At 38.3% G+C, this 19,667-nt stretch overlaps 1 long non-coding RNA gene across 3 annotated transcripts in view; it reads right to left on the minus strand.

Moving 5' to 3' along the window:
- LOC142601188 (uncharacterized) overlaps window positions 1–19,667 on the minus strand; it is a 505,408-nt gene that overhangs the window by 151,215 nt on the left and 334,526 nt on the right. For all 3 annotated transcript variants that reach the window (XR_012834820.1, XR_012834819.1, XR_012834818.1), the window contains exon 3: window positions 4,155–4,284. This is a non-coding gene — a long non-coding RNA (uncharacterized LOC142601188). The remainder of the gene's footprint in view (window positions 1–4,154; window positions 4,285–19,667) is intronic.

Below are 19,667 nucleotides of genomic sequence, written 5' to 3' on the forward strand. Positions count from 1 at the left end.
TGAGAAGGGAACTTATTTTTAAAAGTGGAGCAACACAACATTTCAGATCTCAATTTTAATTCCAAATTTATCTACATCACTGTTAAAAACTTTTAAAACCTCATTTATGCTGTGACTTAAAATTAGGTGCAATTTAAAACAAAAACAAAGGACCTCCATATCAATTAGTTATATAACCTTTTTCACATATTCTTAAATCTTTTCTTTTAAAATCAAAAATTTTAGGTAGGAAAGTTTAGGAAGTTGAAATGACATTATTAATCGGTGACACATTATTTCAACAAGAGTCAGTAATTTAATAGTATTGTCCATAACTGATGAAAATTAATACATTACCCACCCTATTTTCTCTTTTTGTCTCCATGACTTCAATAACCTAGGGCATGGGTTATTAGCTCAATCCGTGCTTAGCCGTCACTCCATGGGAAATTCTTTTAGGAGGATAAACCACAACTCAGGCCTTTGGCTGGATAAAAATTCCTGCTATGCATTAAAAGCATTACTGACAAATGTCGCGCTTTTCCAAGTAGTATTCCCAGTAGCTTACTCTTAGTGAACATTAATAAGCGTATGTCCTTCACTGCTAAATAAAATGTTTGGGACAAATTCAAAACCAGTTGAACCTGTGCTGGTTTTAAGCAGGGACAATTTTCTAATGGATCCTAGGGCTCCAAATCAAACTAAGAGCCTGGGGATCTGATCCATGATGCTGAGTTTGAGCAGACTGCGTACACTGCATGTAAGACATTCGGTACCTGTGCAGACTCCTGCACCCTAGAACCTGACTGCTTTGGCCCCAACCAGCCAATAAGGCCTGGTTTTTGGTAAATACTGTCTTAAATTTTGCCATCCAAAATCCATCCTCTAGAAACACTATTCCCAAACAACAAAACAGAGATTGAAAAGGAGGTCTCTTTAAGCAGAAGTACTGGCTTTGGTACTACACTTTGCCCTCAGTTACCCCATTCCTATCGTTTACTACACACACACACACACACACTCACCTTGATGTACACATATGCAATCACAGGTTTAAAATCATATATTTGCCTATGGAGCTCTCCAAGCTGAGAATCCAGTGCTCAACTTCTCACTACACAATGAAAAGATCTTTAAAAGTTCCAACTATTTACTGAAATACATAAAATAATTTTATCATAACTGGAAACTTACTGTCTGAAATATGCGGGGGTTTTCTCTGCTTTCTTTCTATTTGGTAATTTATTTAAATGCATTCAAAAATGCATTCAAAAAATGAGACATAGCACTTCGGTTCAGACATCTGTATTTCAAACCAACATCTTCAGAACTGTGAGCAGCTCTGTTAATAGTCTTTTTATTTGATTAATCTGCTGCTGTACTGTCTTAATCTTTATCCACTACCTTTTAACCAATCAATATTTTAGGGTTATAGATTTGGAAGGTAGATGATAATTTTGTAGATAAACTCTCTAGGCACTGCTGACATGGTATGGTTGCATATTTAATATCTTTTCAGAGGATTCACAACTCCAGCAATGTAAGAATCTGCCTAGAAAAAAAAGTTAAACCTTAAATTTTCAAAGCTGTGTGCAGGGATTTGGCCACCTGACTCCTATTAATGTCAATGAAAATTTAGAGGTAAGAAAAGCAATGTCTTTTCCCTCAGATCATTTCTTCTTTGAAAGGAACCAGAGAACAAGAGAGAGGAAATGAAAAGCAACTTCATACCACAGCCTGAAACCAGCAAGGCCTGCTGTTGAGGCAGGAAGTATACAGAAGTAGAACATTTGTTCACTAAATGAGTGAGCACCTCCACATGTATCAAAATAGCTAGGTATGAGAATCCCAGAATTAAAAAAAAATTAGATTTTGTGTTTTCAAAATGTCATTAAAATATATATTTTTTAATTTTCCTCAGCTAAATTTATCTGTTCCTTATGATATTAATTTTGCTGCAGATAAAATTAGTTGTCAGACCTCTGTTTATGGCCTAATTACCTTTTGTAAGGGAAAAAAAAAAATAAGGGCAGGAGAAATAAAATGAATAACAATAAAATGTAGTTATCTACCTTCCAGCAAAGGGGATTCTTAGTGATGTGTTACCTGTGTGGATTTCACTAGTGCTATGTGCGAGTTTCACATACATGAAACCAGATTTGCTTGGGCTGCTTTGCTGATCTGGGCAGTACCAGCTTCTGCTTGCCCTTGTTTCCATGCCTGCGGACAGGCAGGATGGGCCAAACCAGCTCTGTTACTTCTAGAAAACCGGAAATCTTGAAATCATTCAAGCCCCTTATAATAAGGGAGTAAGTCAGGAAAACTGAAGACAGTGTCTTTTAAAAAAAAGCCACTGTAAACAACTGTACTTTTTTCCTGAAATGTTTGTCCACTTTGATTCTAGTTTTGGAAACAGTAAATCATTTTATTATTAGTTAGAAGTGGGTGCTATGCATGCCACTGAAAAGCTGCAAGACTTGTAAACAAATGGATAGAGCCTAGTGTTACAGTGCTACAGATATTAGAAACTAGTACATTTTGGTCTCATTTCAGTCTTCTCTGCATATTGCCTGATCCTTCAGCAAGAAGCAAGTATCACAAACACTGAGCATATTTCTTAATAGCTTTTCCCATTATATTAACCTGAAAATTTAAATAAATTCATGCAGCAATCATGTTAATCAAGTTGCAGCCACAATGCCATCTAAACTATAGCTCTACCTGGCAAAGCTTGGGAGCAGCACATATAAAAGATGAGTGAATCTGGCCTCAGACAGAAGTTGTCCTTTGAAGCGTTCTGTGCAGCACTGCCATGAGATCTGCCCAGCTCCATTTTTTGAATATATTTGACAAACAAAAAATTTATATCTGTGTTCATTTCACAAGATGTAAACGTCTCTTTCGTGGTAGGAACAATCCCGCTCCCTGGAAGTGATTCTAATCTAATCTGACACGCGGTATTTGTAAACGTACTATAGTGTCCCAACCTATTTACAGTGTTTACATAAAACCCCCCGAAATCTCCACATTCCTTGAAAAGTTAATCCAGTACAAATATTGACTGGCTGTCAATTGAGCATTATTGACTTGCTCCGGGACTGTGCTTTATTGCCTTAACTGATGAAACTTGTTTTCTTTGCTAAACTTAATTTCTTTTTGGCCCTATTTGGATAAAATACCATTTGCTAGACTGCACCTCTTCCACTCACTGTTATGGGGCTGCCTCTTCCAGTTAGCTAGAGTGGTAGAAAGCCGAAGTACTTTGCTATGTGCAACAGGAACTTGCAGAAGGAAGCCAACAACCCAGTTTGTATTTTACAAAAAGGACCTGGGCCAACACCAGTCCTACCTCCTATAAACATTTGGTCCACACCAGCTCCAATACAGCAATTGCCCTCTTTGCAACCACATATGGTTGTACAGAGCAGTGTTTCCAGAAAGGCTGGAAGGGTCTATGAATCCTTCAACAGGGCCTGTGAAAGGTAACTATGAAAAGCAAACTCAGCAGCAGGAGGCTTAAATTCCCATTGTGGCAGCCTACACCTTCACAGAGAGGGATTTTTTTTTTAAGGAATGCTAAAATTCTAAAAGCTAAAGACCTTGGAAGTCTTTGCATCTTTTTTATCAGGAATAGTACAAATTGGGTTGTCCAAAAGCCAAAGTTCGTGAAACACACACACTCATCATATTTTGAACACCCAAGAAAACATTATTTATAATTTCAGTTTTTAAAATCTATAGTTTCTAGATACAGCGAAACAGAAACCAAAAATAGCAGCTTCCACAATATTCCCTGATTCTGCAACAAATTCCATCACACGTTTTAAGTTCTGACCCCTAGGTCAAGCAAAACTGACAATAAATCTTAGGAAGGATTCAATATCGTTAAGCTGCAAAACCCAAAATCTATTATGAAAGATTTATCAAAACTTATAAAAATGAAACCAAAATGTTTCAGTCAGTGCAAGGAAGGACAAAAGGGTGAAGGGCAGACAGGGAAGGAAGTGGAGATCTTGAATGACCATAGCAAGTTATAAAGCAGACATTTCTCTCTGATCTCAAAACAACATTTAGGAAGGAATTTCCTGAAAATTCCAGTTAGGACATAGGGGGGTTTGTTGTTGTTGTTGTTGTGGAGTTACTTTGTAAAGGAATGTAACAGAGCGGACACTTACACTTTGCAGGAGCACTATCTGCTTCTCCACGTGAGGATGCTTTTTGCACCATGTACAACTCAAGGGCAGTATCTGGTGCCAAGACAGGATGGTGCCACCATCTGTTCCTTCTTCTGTTCTCATCAACAGTCTGGTGAGAGAGGGGCAAAGAGAGAAAAAAATGGGGATATGTCATATTGCTACATCTTCATTTAATATTCTTTATAACTTTTTGTGTCTAGCTCAGGTGATGACACAGTCCATTTCTTTTAATCAAACATACTCAGATCACCTTTTTGGGAACTGAACAAAGTCATGGCAGTTTTGCTCTCAGATTGCCAACCACACAGCAAGTTTATTTTTGTCTAATTCATTTATTTTTTATTTTAGCCCTTACAAGTCACCTTTTCTACAAGACTTCCTTTCTTTTTGAATGAAAGGCTTCTTCTAAACATTTGACAATTAGCAGAATCTACCCTACAACAACAGCTATGTCAAAAATGCACCTGCTCTCTGTTAAGATACTTTGACTAACTTGAATAAGGTTAAATGTTAATGTTTTCATTAGTTTACTGGTTATTAAGTTTTAGGGGTTGGTTTTTTTTTTTTTTTAAAAGAAAAAGATCTTATCACAAATTTTACTGGTTTTTTTAAAATAAAAATGGGGCTGATTTGTGATAAGTTTTTTTTTTTTTTTCTTTCAACAAAACATGTGTTACCATTCAAATCCTGCCAAATGAATTCAAGGTGTGTAGAGCAGTTTAGCTAACCGGCTCTATGAGTGTCACAGTAGAACCACCATATGTCCCAGTTTGAAGTTGACTGTCTCCTCTGCTTTTCCTTCAGCAAACCCCATGCTGCTCACTGTCATCCCCACTGACCATGTGAGGAACAAGTGCTGTGTAAGACGGCAAGAGGGCAAAGCAGCGCTGCCCCCTAAAAAAACCTAAGAAGTTCAACTGATTCAACAGTGGCTACCTCTGTCAGATGTCACTAGGAGTTACTGTTTTCCTGTAAAATGTCATTTGGATATTAGATTGGGATGGGAAAATCAGCATCTTAACAGGCCTCTTTCTTTCCCTACAGTTTTAGCCATAGAAAATGAAATTCTTGATTTATCCAATAGGTCTGATATTATCCTCATTCCTATAAGTATGCTGCTGCATGAAAAGTCATTGGCATCTGCAATTTAAGTAGCTGATGTAACACCTGCAGTCATACCTCCAGCTACACAAAGTCTGTTGCTTTGCAGTAGCAGTCCTACCAAACTCTCCCTTCCTGTCCCAGCCACTGGGGTTTCTTCTCACATACCCTTCTGTGGGAAACGTGCTCTGTTGCTCTTCCTCCTTCAGACGCGCTCCTGATGTCTGAGCTCAATGAGAACATGGAACACGCCATGATTTTTTTTTTTTATTCATTTGAGGGTTTTTGTTTTGGGGTTTTTGTTTGGGTTTTTTTTTTTTTTTTTTTTTACATACTGTAACTGACATTAAAACCATTTTCCAGTGGAATATGTGTAGGGGCTTTCTGCAGGTTTCAAAAAAAGCGTTGAAAGTATTCTGTAGTTGTTTGGTCCCTTTTCACCTCTTGCTCCTTGTTCACACGGCTTGCTTCAGACACAAAAGGAGGAGCTGCTTGCATTTTGAGACATGGCATCCACATGCTCACGTGAGTGCAAACGCAAACCCAGGGCACTCCACAACCTTTGCTGGGGCTGCATAGTGCCCTCAGGAAAAAAGCTGTATCTAAGAGGTGCGTGCACACACGCGCGCGTGTGTGTGAGAGAGAAACAGGCAGGGGCAGCGTGGGGGCCACAGGAGGGGAATGTGCAGCACAACAAGCCTGGCTAACACTGGATTTTTAAGGTGAGATATAATCATTTAACATACAGATGGCATATCACAGTTTACATCACACACTAAGAGTTCATGCTCAGTTACACCAGAAAAGGGAGAAACAAATAACAACAGAGTCAGAAAGCCCCTGAAAAGTGAGGCTATGGGGGACCCCAGATGTACTTGAACCAACCACAATCACACCATCAGCATGAGGTGTAAAAAGTGCCAAAACAAGATGAAAACACTGACACTCCATATGTTAAAAAGCTTGGGTTTTGCTGTAGCCCAAAATCCTTCCCTCCCCACATACCTGTACATAATAATAATCATAATAAAAAATAAGCCCTCAAGATCAAATAGTCAGTGATATCTTAAAAGAAAAAAAGAAGACAGGCTTAAGAAACCAAATCCTTGTAATAAATAATATATTATGAGTTAAGGAGATGAACTGACAAAGTGGCGCACCTCTAATCTCTTCCCTGCAACAGCAAGAAGAGCTGAATCACTCGCACAACATTTTTCTTTAAGCATGTTCAGGGATTGCTCCTACACTCCACTTTCTCTAAGAATATCATGCTCTACTAATTTACCAGATTGACTAAGCTACATACCAGCAGCATAGCTAGTTTTAACCTGTAATTTTATTGCATAAAAATAAAATTTCTGAACATTCTCTTATTAGAATACAATTGACTATTTTGGGGCAGGTTTAAATCAGGGATGAGAGAATCAAGCCATTTAACTCATGCCAGCTCAGCTCTCTTTTTGGGGTTCAGAGGTAAGGCCCTTCCTCACAGATCTCTGGTGTTCAATGCTAAGTTGTCAAGCCCAGCTGCTGTGGCAGCCTCCTGATATTTCTGACATCAATCTAATGTAAATTTTGCATGTGGGCCATACTCAGAGACCCACTGCAGCCCTGCAGTGCATCAAGGGCTATTTCACTCAGGATTCCCAGTTACTCATTTATTTCAAACCTGAAACAACACCCATCCACTTGAACAATGATTTTAAATAACAATCTACACAAGAAAAAAAATCCAGCAGCATGGCAAAGATGCCAGGCACATAAAGAATATTAACTAGCCCATATTTCTAAGCAATAAAGTCAATGTCACCTCTTTATACCTTCAGCCCCCTTGTCTAATGTCACTCAACAGATTCTACCAGTGTCATGCAGCTTTTTTGGGCAAGGTAGGGGTAAAGTCCATGAGCAAGGACCTTCCACCTTCCACCAGTCCCATGCTTCTGTACCAAGGGCACAACCCTTCAGTTCTTCCTCTCTTAGCTTTGCCATCTGGGGAAAAAAGGTCTCTACAACATTCAGGACCTAAAAGCATCACACTGAAGTGCACCAGCTTCTATGAAAAAACATACACCTTCCAAGCAATAATTGTTGAAGAAGGGAACGCTTTGGGTATAATACACTACACATGAATTTTTATAATGAAAAGTCAGGCAGCAATATAGAACAAAAGACTCCATGACATGATGTTTATTTTTAGAATGAATGACAGTTTGGCATTCTGGTTTGATGGGTGTAAACAGACTAGAACCTCTATTTTGCTTTTAACAGCCCAGAAGTTGGACAGATTTTTTTGTTGTTGTTATGTAATTATTTCTAGGATGGTGTTAGCACACTTTCATGCCTGCATAAGCCTGGTATATACGTGACTGCACTAAAGGCCCCTGTATCTCGACAGGTCAACCAATAAATAATGAGAATGTAACTTGTTAATATTTGAACTAAGTTAGAAACTATTTCTGTGGTGACATCATACCTAGCCATCTTTTCCAATTCATTATCTTAGTCCAAGAAAGCATTTCAGCTTAAAAGCAAAAAAAAGAAAAAAAAAGGAAAAAAGAAAGTAAAATGAAAGAAACAACCGAGAGAGCGTTTTGTTAGTAATAAAGCAGATTTTAAATTCCAAATTAATTATTTTTGACATTAGTTTAGTATTGCAGAGATTTTTGAATGATGCAATGATCATCAGAAACAACTGTGCCCACAATTATCTCTAAATGGAGTTGTTACTGGTCATTAGCTCAGAATACCACACTGACACAGCTAAGACTCATAATCCAAGTCAAACACACACAAGTAGGAGAACTAAGAAAGTGTAAGAATAGTATTAAAGGATTAAGAAAATTCTAGAAAAAAGTGGAGTCAGTGGCAAATACCTGTAATTGTTTTTGAAGTTTGACTTTTCAATAGAGACAATCCCAAGGAGAATTTAGAAATGCGAACATATTTTGCAAAATATTTACTTGCAGCACAGTGCTTTTGTATTGAAAATCAACTCACCTACCAAATATATTTTTTTTTAAGCATAGTTTTTTACATCCCACAATTCACCAGGAGTCACCAATGCTCCCAAAGCCACGTTCTTTCACACTGGTGGAATTGTCTTATAAGGCACAAGGAGAGAAGAAATAATGGGGCCTGGAACGGCAGCCTCATGTTCTGCCCTCTGCAGCCAGGATGCACTGGCTTTTTTCTAGAATTTATGCTTTTTTTCTCCTATACCACATCCCACATGTCTCTTTACACTTTCTCATTGTTTCTCCATCTTCTTTCCCTTGTAAAGTCTTGCATCCTCCTTCCACCTCAGTCTCTTTATAGCAGCCCTTTTACCCCCTCCATCTTTCCATTGGTTTATTTTCTCACCATAATGAAAGTGGTTGCCAAAGCTGCAAGCTGGTTTGGCCTTCCCAGTGCAGAACAGTAAGAAAAGGAGGCATTGCTATGAGCCTAATGACAGCTATTGCTGCTGGCAAAGGCAGGAACTGCAGTTAGATTTTTAAGAAGATTAAAAAAAAAAAAAAAAAAGGAAGGAAAAAAAACCAGGAGAGGAAAAGAGAGGAAGAAATTGTTTTTTCAGCCCAGCTATTTGAGAGATAATTGCTGTAATTTTGTCTCTCCTGAATCTTCTCACTAGGCAAGCCTACTGAGGAAGGCAGATTTCTAGTTCTTAAAAGTGCAATAATTCACACTTTTCTAGAAGAAGTTTTATTAGTTTGAAATTTACATTTGACCATTTCTAAATTCTAGGACAAGACTAAAACCAGAAAAAACATCAAAAAGAGAAACAGAAAGATGGACTGACAAGAAGGAACATCAAACCATGTAATGCTGGAAAAAAGAAAAGGGGAAAAAAAAAAGACTACAAAGATTTTCACTTTGTCTGGCACAGTGTTTTAATGTTTTTTAAATTGTTCTGTATTTTCACAGCTTCAGCTGATATTTCTGAAATATGGAATTTGCATTTTCTAGGTGGGGAACGCTGCCAAAGCTGTTAATCCCAGCCAGATGTAAAGTTGCACCACTACATTGTGATGCGGCTCTTTAAAAACAACTTTAAAGGATAAAAAACCCCAACAAAACAACCACCCAACAACCACCACAAATATTCACTAACCCATATGGTCAATAATTGCTGTTTAATAGTCCTCCTATTACAAACCTAAAAAGCAGCAGCCAGAATTACCAGTAGAGTATTAATAAACAGGAATGAGTTAATAGTGCATAAAGACCTTCTAGTGGAACAGTGGGGGAGTTGAATATTCTTTTCTTAAGTCAGCTGTAAGTAATTACTACATGGTGTGCTTCTGACTATTACCATAACAGAGCAATTGGACGTGAAGAATGGATAATAGTATGGACATGGAGGTATTTTTAGAATATCAGCAGTGAGGCAGGTAAATGCCCTACTCAGGCACAAACCTTTAAATAAGTTTAAATAACTTTTCCTAATGACACCTAGCCTGAGCAGAATTTTGAAAAGATCAATCTAATAAATTATTTAAAGTAACTTTATAAAGACATGTCTGTGATATGTAAATAAGGGAAACGGCAAAAAAATCCCACGCAGACATTAAGCAAGCAGCCAGCATTACAGTAACTACATAATCACAGGTTTCTCTCCGTTTCTTTTAGAGTAGTGCCTTCATCTGTTTGAATGCAGACTGTGCTTCGCTCGCTTCCATTGGCTGCCCAGGTGAAAACTAAAATATTCAAATAAGAACTATAACTGTGATTGCAGGAGTTGTGGGTTCTCTACAATTGAGTTAGTCGTCCTCAGTGATTTAATGATGCATATCATTTATTTTAAAATATTGTTATAGGAGCATTCACTGAGATGCAGCTTCCTGTTCAAAGGACTGTCCATTATGTTATGCAGCAGGGCTTTTCATGTACAACTGCAGGCTGAGATATTGTCTATCGACACAACATATGCTCTCAGATAAAAAACAGCTTGAGACTTTTGATTCAGAGAGTAGTAATTTTGAAAATGCACAGAAATATAATTTAAGGAATATTTTGAATTTTTCAGGCTATAGGTCTTTCTCCTGCTATGTTGCTACACAGGGCAGATGTTGATTTTTCAATTTGCAGGTTTGTTAAGCATCATGGAATGTTTTGGTTCTCAATCAAGAATATTCTTCCCAAGTGGTTGCAAAGTCCTATGCCTGAAAATAACTGCATGTCCTTTTTGTTTCTTAGCAGCACGTGTTCTGCATTCAGTAGAAGCATAAAATAGATAATGTGATGCCATTTATTGGACCAGTATATAAGTTTTAAGCCACAGGATCTCAGAATGCAATGTATTTGCAGATTATGTCCTACAAACACAGTTTATGTAAGACAAGAGGCAATTCCATTTACAGTCTGTCATACTAACAGTTCTATTCAGAAAATTAGTAGATATCATACACTATGACATCCTCGGTATTGTGTCCATCCACTGATGTGCCGTTACATTGGTCAACTACCAATGATCTTACAAAAGCAAGAATCCTCGCATACATAATTTTAATGATGAACAGGATAGCAGGTGAAAAATATGGGCATATATGTTCCCTCTTCTCCAAATTCTTCATTTATAATTTGCATGCATACCAACAGACAGGATAAAATAATTTTGGCTCCAATTTTGACAAGGGAGATTGTGATACTGAGTTCCCCCACAGTATTTGCTATTTTCAACAGCAGTTTATGACTAATCTGCTGCAATGTCATTGATATTAGTCCTATATTTTCATGCAATAATCAGATACAGCTATAGAAATCACATTGTGCCAGATCCACCTCTGCATAAAGTTGGTGACTTCAGGGCATTTTATCAAGATGGGTTTGGCCCTTTGCAGTCTTCTGCCCCATTAAATCTGAAGATTATGTGTTGTTTTTAGTCAGTCCACTGTTATCATAACGGAGAGCTGATGTTATAATGTGGGTCAAACAAACAGCTAATTGTTCATGGGCATGGCTTGAGCAAAAACAGAATGGAGAGGCTGAAGACGTTAATAATAGTACTTGGTGCGATTATAATAGATAGCTTCTATCAGAGAATTTAAAATCACTTTGCAAGCTTTGCAAGCGCATTGCTAAGTGTTTCTGATACTCCCATTTGAAAGTGAGACCATCATCTTAAGACCATGCTCATACATTTAGATACTGGAGCAGTGAGAGTTTAAACAATCAAGAAAGCAATACATGATAAAAGGCAAGCTTTAGAGAATCATGCTAAATGAGCCAACTTGGAATCAAAGCAAAAGTTTCTGAGGGCATTTTTAAACAAACAAGCTAAATAAAAAGAAAACAAGTAGACAACATTGAAAGAATAAAAATTGCATATGGATAAAAGTTGGGGTTTTTTATTTTGTTTTAGTGGGTTTTTTTTCCCCAAAATTAAAACAACACATTTTCTGCTTTCTATCATTTTTCTGCACTACTGTGCATCTAGTAACTGCTTTTGCAAAAGGATGGCAGAGAGAAACCTATGTGCATGGTTAGAGCTCCCCAATCAAGACCAGGACTCGTCACAATGTGCTGGATTGCAGGAGCAGACTTTCAAAATGTAAGCAGTTTCAAGCAAAGGACTGACTCCTCACATGCCTAGAAAGGGTTTAGGATTTTTCTAGTACTGTAGACACGCACACTTTCATACTTACACACATGTTTATTAGAATATTAAACAATAATACCCCAGGCTATATCCTGTATGGAAAAATTCTATGGAAAGTTAGAGACTTAGAGTCTTAAATACGCAAGGCAGAGAAAGGATGAGAAGGGAAACACAAAGAAAAGTGAAGCAGTGACACAGAAGTCACAAAATTGCAGCCAGAACCAAGGTCACTCAAACTGACTCAGAAACTGATTATAGGTAGAATAAATCTGCAGCTCTGGAGCTGACATGGGAAGCGGGGGACAGGGGGAGGCTGTGGCAAAAGTATGAAAAATAAGGTGACTTAACACTGCTGAAAAAGTTTCAACACACAGAAAAACAATACAAAAACTGATCTAAAAAATTTTCAGCCAGAGATGAAGGCACAGAATGGACAAGATCACGGTAGTTGCAAAGACAACCATTTTTCTCATTTGGTAGATAGCGTTACAAAAATATTATTGCCCAAGTTCCCTGCATCTTTCCATTCCTCAGCCACCTTTAAAACTTTAAAGTTTTCCAGTGTGACACACTGGCCTTACATCTTCCAGCTTAAAGTGGAATCACTGAATCAATTGCTATATGTAGAAGTATTTGGGTTAAAAATTACACACTTCCATTACACATTTCTACAACACCAAACTTCCAGAAGAATCCCCAAGTCATCTCAGACCAAAACACAACTTTGATCAAGATATCAGTCTCTCCTGTCCCTGCAGTGTCCCTTGGATATCTCTTGAGAAAGTACTGAGCATATTCAAACCTCCTTCAGTGATGGGCTCAGTGCTAAGGTGTTTAAGGTCCATGATTACGTATCATTTCCTTAAAATGGACAAATGTTGCTCTTGCTCTTGAATGAGATAGTGAAATGAAACACTTTTTAAAAAAGAGTCTGCGAGCTGAATCATTCATACATAGCTGCAATTGTTATTCATATTTCACTGGCATTTCAAGATCTCAGGCAAAAGTGGGACACTGGTCTCGGAGCTTGTATCAAGAGACATCACCTTCCCCAAAGAGCTTTCAGTTAGACAAGACACACACACGGGAGGATCGATAGGCCAAAGCCAACTGTATGAGGTACAACAAGGTTCAGTCCTGGGTCCTGCACTTGGGTCACAATCCCATGCAACACTACAGGCTTGGGGAAGAGTGGCTGGAAAGCTGGCTCAGCAGAAGAGGACTTGGGGGTGTTGGTTGATAGCTGGCAGAATATGAGCCAGCAGTGTGCCCAGGTGGCCAAGAAGGGTTATCAAGCATTGGAACAGGCTGCCAGGGAAGTGGTTGAGTCACCATCCCTGGATGTATTTAAAAGACGTGTAGATGTGGCGCTTAAGGACATGGTTTAGTGGTGGACTTGGCAGTGCTAGGTTAACAGTTGGACTTCATGATCTGAAAGGTCTTTTCCAACCTAAACAATTCTATGATTCTAACTATATGGTATCCCTACCCAGTACTATGAAAAGCGAGCAATTTGTCCAAACATGGAGCCTTTATAAAATATGTGAGATAGACTGTCAAAGGGTGATGAAGGAAGAACTTCAAAGATCACAACAATTTTTAATTTTATTCACCCACCTATGTTTATGTCTTATATAAACTAAGGGCTGCAAAGAATCACCTTCTGTCCCCACTTTTGCAAACAGTCACTTAGGTTAGTCATATATCAGATAATATTTTTTTTGAACAGAGTAATAGTTTTGCAAGCTGAACTGAGAAGCAGATATTCTAGCTGCAAAAAATAACACAGCAACCTGCCGATCACTGGGCAGAGGTCTTTAGCTGAGATGGTGCCTCCAAGTTTATCAAACACTTCTGCCCATGAACCTGCATCAAAGTTGCTTTGACCACATTAATCTCAAGTCAGCTGCTTTTCATTTATGCCTCAGCTTCACCAAGACACAATATCAGAGAAGGTGGTGATCCGAGGGGATAGGCAATATTGACATAGTAATGAAATTACAGCCCATAACATTTTGTGGTCTGTGCCCATGGTTTCAGCTAACTATTGAGTAAGATCAGTAACAGTCCTGGGCTGCCTGTGTTAGAAGAGCAATTTAGAAAAAAGGAAAGAATGAGAAATTTTTGCAGCTCTTCTGAGCAATCTCTGAGGAGAAACATAGTCGCGGTCTTTGCAGGCGCCTAGGTTTGGCTAACAAGCATCCTGTCTCCCACAGCCCACATCGCATGGGGTCTTGATCAATTTGTTCACTATCTGGAAAAGTTATGTCAACCAGCAAATGCTCAAAGAACAGTAAATTTACCCAAGACCTAATAGGATCCGGACAACAGGATACGACCTGTACCCAGCTTTCTGCCTCACTCCTTTCAGCCTTGCTGCACGGATGATTCAACTACCTGCGTTTCAGAGGTAGAACTGCTGTAAATTAAGAGAAAGCAGCATTGTTTTGGGGTACCCACAATGCTGAGCTGAGCATCCCAGTGTGTGGACAGCCAGGGGTTAGACAAACAGCAAGGGCTATCACACACTGCAACAGTTCCCAGTCATCCATCGGGGACCCCCAAACCACCATACCATTTGCAAAAAGGCATCACTCTCCTATTTCAAATAAGATTTCCACATTTTTACTACTGCTTTTTGTTGGACACTGATTCATCATGTATACTTGCCATTCATCCCATACACTGCACAGTTGTGTGTATGCTGTGACTCAAAACTACTTCTAGAAAAGCAGTTTTGTTTCAAGTCCAACTTCTGATTTCCCGCAGTATCAGTCATTAACCGAGCAAAGCTGACACTGGCTTAATTTATTGGAATGTAACAGCTATGCCTCATTTTACTTGCTTGCACTGACATGATGACCTGGAAATATTCCCACCTCTCGCTACCATTTTTTTTTCCTGTTTTTTCTTCATCTGCTTGAAACATGCACTGCTTTCTCCCCTTCTGCCTTGCTATCATTTCTACTCTCCAAACACACTTTTATTCTTCTCCCACTTAATTCATCCTTCATAATTACATATTCCCTTAAGATCCTTTCCTATTAGCCAGGTTTCTTAGTTACCCCTAATGGGCCATCCACTCACAGGTACCATCATTTGCCAACCTGATCACATTTCTTCGTATACTGCAGTTTGACGGGTAGTTTTCATTTTCTGTTAGCTGTTCACGAGGTACCATTTTTCTTAGGCTGTCCCCAGACTGCAAAGGTTCTCGGTGCCTTTACCAGCAGTGAGGAGATCATCAGAAGACTAAAAGTTGACAAACCCTTCCCAAGCCTTGCCAGAGACACATAGTTTGGTACAAACCTTGTCGCTTGCTCAGTTGGGCCTGTAATGGCTGCAGAGAGAGTATCTGAAGTTGGGAGAAACAGTCAGGCCTTCCAAAAGTAGAGAAAACTCCTTTTATTTTTATGTTATTGCTGGCTTTTATTAAAAAATATTGTTAAAACCCATCCTGTTTCTATGGAGAGGTTCAAATTCAACAAAACAGAATTTTCTGATGGAAAACGTTTCATCATAAAAAACATTAAGCCAGTTGTACTGATAAATTTCTACGTTCTTTTCCTGACTAGAGCCAGGGACAGCTATATGAATCTTTGCTGAGGAAAAGGAGTTCCTGAGTTGGAAAAAGGCAAGGTGTTCATTCTTCCTTGGAATTATGAGCAAAGCAGCAACTGATTAACAGTGAAGGCAGTATCAAGATAGATGTATGATAAGTTTCAGCACAGAATTAATTTCTATGGGTAAATACGTATAAATTCCTTACAGTAATAGAATGCGCTGCAAAATTCAACAGATTTCTCACCGTAATGGTGTAAATAATCAAGGAATATATTAAGGAAGAATAACAAGAGAAAGACACTGAAAAATATCTTTCAAAATTTCCTTTACTGACTACAGGATGTTGCTACAGCAGTAGACCATATATTAAATTAATCCAAAATTTTTAGACTAGTAGATACAAGGAAGCAAAACCCTCACTATCTGACTTCAGTAGATCTATATCAATTTGCAAATTCTGAGTATTATCCTAATCACTTTAATGACAAGAAAGAGAGAGGTACCAAGTATTTTAGTGAATGTCTCACAGAAAAAAATTTAGTAATTTTCAATGTGAAGCCTTTCAAACTTCTTGAAAGAAGGGCTACAAATCCTGAGGGGGGGATAAAATTCCAAAACCAAAATGCTCCCCTGCCCCATCCTCACATGGACTGCTAAAGCAGTTCAAAATTCATGAGAAGTGAGCATGCAAAATCAACCCTGAAGGCCAGAATTGACCATACTCTGAATGAGGACACTTCTTAGAAAAAAATTTAAGATTTAATCTACCTAAAGTAGAGCAGTCAATTGATAGCCTGTTTGCCACTGACTTCACTTATTCAACAGCAACAAAAATAATGCAGCAATTACATTCATAAATGAAATACTATATGTAAAGGATTAGCTCAAGCTTTTTGAGCTGAATTGTACTCTCTAAAAGCCACACAGCCTGCCTAAAAAACTCTAAATAAAAAGTCTCACTGGCATGCACTATTTATTGGTGTTTATAGAGTGCCAGTACATAAACAAATATTTTTATATTTTTCTGCCCCTCAGTATTCCAGTCTAAGTTTCTAATAATGACATTAAGCAGTTCCTAAATTAAATGCTACTACACTATTTCCCAAAATTGTGAAAACAAAACAGAGCAAACCAAAATACAGCAGCATTTTTTAAAAGATGTAATGATCAGCAAAAACGATGCATAAAGCCATTATTTTTTGCTGGGCTTTGTTGTGACAGTTACCATGGCTAACCCATTAACATATTTGCTGTACAAGTATGGTCATTCTACGGCCTTAATTAACTTTCAAGTGGAAAGTGCTGTGGCTTACCACTTATTAAATATCCACTACAGTAAGTTACAGTTTTACCCTTCCAACCTCACTTAGCCAAGACACCTAGAAGAACCAGCTTTCTATCTGACTATAATTTTGTAATTGCTTTTTACTGAAATTATGTTGAAACTGGACCCCCTATGTAAATGTATTTTGCCTGGTTCATCTGAAATTGGCCACCCCTAATCAGATCTGGTTGATATTTGATTGAATAAGTGGAAAATTAAGTTTCTCTCTGATAATGCTTTGCTTTTTCCTCCCTTTCATTATTTATAATGTAGGCATTTTTTTGTTGAAATTTGAAAGCATGCCCCCTAGAGAACAGCAGAAGACAGACACATTGGAAAGGCTGCCTTGAAAGCTAATCTACTTCTAGTACAACACACAAACAGTGTAGTTACACCAAGCAAAGCTAATTTCAGCAAGCACTTTATTCATGAAGAAATCATTGCTATTTGAGATTTAATCGAGTCAGAATTAGGTTTTGTGATTAGCTAGGCTGAGCTGTTAAGGTATAGTCATAACGATATCATTATTTCCACACACCCATGTGGCATGAGCATCGTCAAGTAGCGTAACGTTCTGTATGTTTAAACTTGTATACTGCCAGCTAAAAGCAACTGAATCCACCTCCATCAGGCGTTCCACTGAGTATAAAATAGGACTTGAGTTCGAAGAAGAAATACTTCTACAAAGGGAACACGTGAAAAGGCCACAGGAGTGTACAACTGAAAAATATATAAAAATGCAAATTTCCCTAAACTTCATCTTTGGATGGACTGAAGCATAAGTGAGAACTTCAACAAAGCTATAGAAAAAGATGACAGGTCTGAGTTTCAGAAATTTAAGACAGCAGTAGGATTAGACACTTTGGGTTGTCTTCGCATACATTTCTTATGGGAGTTAATTCCATTTGACATGCAAGACCAAAGCAAGATTACAGAGGCATAGCCCCATGGCGAGGTGTATGCTGTAGCTAAAAGCTAGGATTTGAATAATTGTGCAGGCTTACTCCAAGAATCAGGCGAGAACAGAATGAATGGATTATTACAAGGAACTTTGTACATTTTTAACTGCTGGACTTAATAAAATACCCTGTGTGTAAGACTGGTATTATGGTCCTCTGCACTCACTCTAGTTGAAGTTTGTGGTAGGATCTATCAAATATGAGAAAAAACAGAAGCTGTTAAAAAAGAATGTGTAATGAAGAATTGGGCAGGGCTATGCCCCACGCGATTTTCTGAGGGAAGCAAATTTGGAGAGCTTTAGTTCAAAATACTCAGGCCCCAAAAAGTTAAAGGGAATTCATTTCCTGTATAAAAGAGGGTTGAAGGAACACAAGAGATTGGATCAGAAAAATGAGGGGACAAAAAAAAGGTAAGTTTTTATTTCACTGTTTCAGCTTGTTAGCTAGGTCATTTATTACGGAGAAAGATTACTAATCCACACATCATTTTTTTTTAAATTGACCTCTTCCCTTTGTGTCTCTGGAAGCACTTGTCTGTAAAAGGAGGTAATAGCTGACTGCTCCTTAGAGTCAGTGCTGCTTAATTAACTGTCCAGTGAGAATTATTGAAATACTTATATAATTCTTATTTAGCACTCATTAAAGTGAGGGATACAAATGCTGGACAATGAGAGGTTCAGGAAGGCTTTGAAAAGAGGGAGTTAGTACTCTAATAGCAAAGAATTATGAAAGCCTGCCCATTAACGGTAACAGAGCAGACCTTTCATTTTAAAAGTCACTGACTCAGATCTGGACTTATTTGATATTTTTTAAAAAGCTCCTTCATCTAACCCTCTAGCAATAGATGATCTCCAATTCCTCCTGCCATCGCTAACCAGACTGCGCAGCAGGTGCACGGAGGGAAATGACACTTCTGCACCGCCCCATGATGGTGCCGTGGTCACAGAGGCCCACGCACCCTTGGCTGGGTTCAGCACAGCTTTCATCCCTCCAGCCTGCTAGCAGACCCCACAGACACAGAAAGCTCGTCAGCTGCTAAGAGCGTACCAAGATAGGTAAGAAAGAACCAGTTGCAATGATTTGTACCGAAACAGTATTAGCAAAGTGCACGTACTTACTTCATGCAGAACTTCCCTTGCATAAAACATGTCTATGAATACCAGTACACTACATATAAAGAAAATCTCAGGTGATGATCACTTTTGTCCTAAAAATAATCTCTATTTCATTTCAATGGGTGCTTTGGAAGCCTGCCATAAAAGGTGATGAATATCCTGAATAACTTGGCAGCTTCCAAAATGGAGATGAAGAGCCTGCTGGGTACTGAGCAACGGCAAGATTCAACACCACCTATAACTTACTCTGTGACACGGATTATGGCAATAATAGACTATTGTACAGAAAATGAGCTAAATTCATCAGTACTTTTTGCAAGACAAAAAGAACATGCATGTGCATCTTCCAGGCACAATAAAAATCTTTTTAGAAATAGCTGGCTAGAAAGAATTAATTGGCCCAATTTCAGTGTGTTTCTTGTAGCAGAACAGGGTTTACAGAGGCCATATGCCTCAACAGTTTGTCCTCAGAAAATTTACCAGCAATAGAGAACAGTGTTATCGTTGTCTTAGAGGCTTTGAAGGTTCATTCCTCCACAGAAGGTGTGCTCCGTTCCTTTCTCTAATCTGTATATTGTCACATTCCTTTCTCTAATCTGTGTATTGTCAAAAGTTCTTGAATCTACAGGAACTCACTTAGACGTGAAACTCAGATATCCTTTCTATTCATATAATGATTGAGGAAACACAAGGGAAAATAAATTGAATTATGTTAAATCTCCCAGGGAAACATAATTAAGCTGTAAAGCATTCCCTTGAAATCCTTGTATCACTCAGACTGTGTCGTCTACTACATGATCAATAATAATATTAATTAAAGACAATTATTTT

Source organism: Balearica regulorum, chromosome 3 (assembly GCF_011004875.1).
Source record: "Balearica regulorum gibbericeps isolate bBalReg1 chromosome 3, bBalReg1.pri, whole genome shotgun sequence".
Classification (NCBI taxonomy): domain Eukaryota; kingdom Metazoa; phylum Chordata; class Aves; order Gruiformes; family Gruidae; genus Balearica; species Balearica regulorum.